Genomic DNA, 1,165 nt, shown 5'->3' on the forward strand with positions numbered 1-1,165 from the left:
TTTCAGGTCCTGTGTGCTTGATATAAAGATATACTGGAATTGGTAAAGGTACAGAAAAGGGCACAAAAATGATTAGGGGCATGGAATAGCTTTCGTATCAGGAGAGATTAATAAGACTGGGACTTTTCAGCTTGGAAAAAAGACAACTAAGGGGATATGATAGAGGTCTATAAAATTATGACTGGTGTGGAGACAGTAAATAAGGAAGTGTTATTTACTCCTTCTCATAACACAAGACCTAGGGATCACCAAATAAAATTAATAGGCAGCAGGTTTAAAGCAAACAAAAGGAAGTATTTCTTCACAGAGAGCACAGTCAACCTGTGGAACTCTTTGTCAGAGGATGTTGTGAAGGCCAAGACTATAACAGGTTTAAAAAAAGAACTAGATAAATTAATGGAGGATAGGTCCCTCAATGGCTATTAGCCAGGATGGGCAGGGATGGTGTCCCTAGTCTCTGTTTGCCAGAAGCTGGGAATGGCTTACAGGGGATGGCTCACTTGATGATTACCTGTTCTGTTCATTCCCTCTGAAACACCTCTCATTGGCCACTGTCAGAAGACAGGATACTGAGCTAGATGGACCATTGGTCTGACCCAGTATGGCCGTTCTTATATTGCAAGGAAATTCCTGTTCATCCCTGTTTGGATTATGCCCCATGCAAACAGAATCTTCAGATAATTTAGCTGCCAAACTCTAAAAGTCTCTACTGAACATGTGCAAATTAAGATTTTCAGAGGATCAAAACCTGGCCAAATTCAGGGAGATTTTCACAGGAATGCCAAAAGGCACATCCCTGACATCAGCATAATCCCTACTCCCTGGCCAAATTACAAGTCTCTGTTCTGAAGTAGGGAGGTGCTAGAGCTTCTCAACAAAAGAGTTGTAAGAATTTTTTTAACATGGCAGAAAACAATGTATTATTCCCTAATTTTGTTCTGAGAAATGGCTGAACTATTTTTGCTGAAGGTTTCAATAAAAAAAAAAAAAATCACAGTGAGGCCAACACCTAGCTCTGTTCAAACACTTAACATTTGGCAAAGCTTTAAGTGACTGAAAACAGGTTTGTTCTTATAATGGACCGTGTCGGGAAACCTGAACTATAAATGTCATTGCCTGTATTACCTATAATAGGTATAACATGGATTTGTCCATCTGGAAAAGT

Source organism: Chrysemys picta, chromosome 6 (genome assembly GCF_011386835.1).
Source record: "Chrysemys picta bellii isolate R12L10 chromosome 6, ASM1138683v2, whole genome shotgun sequence".
Taxonomy (NCBI): domain Eukaryota; kingdom Metazoa; phylum Chordata; order Testudines; family Emydidae; genus Chrysemys; species Chrysemys picta.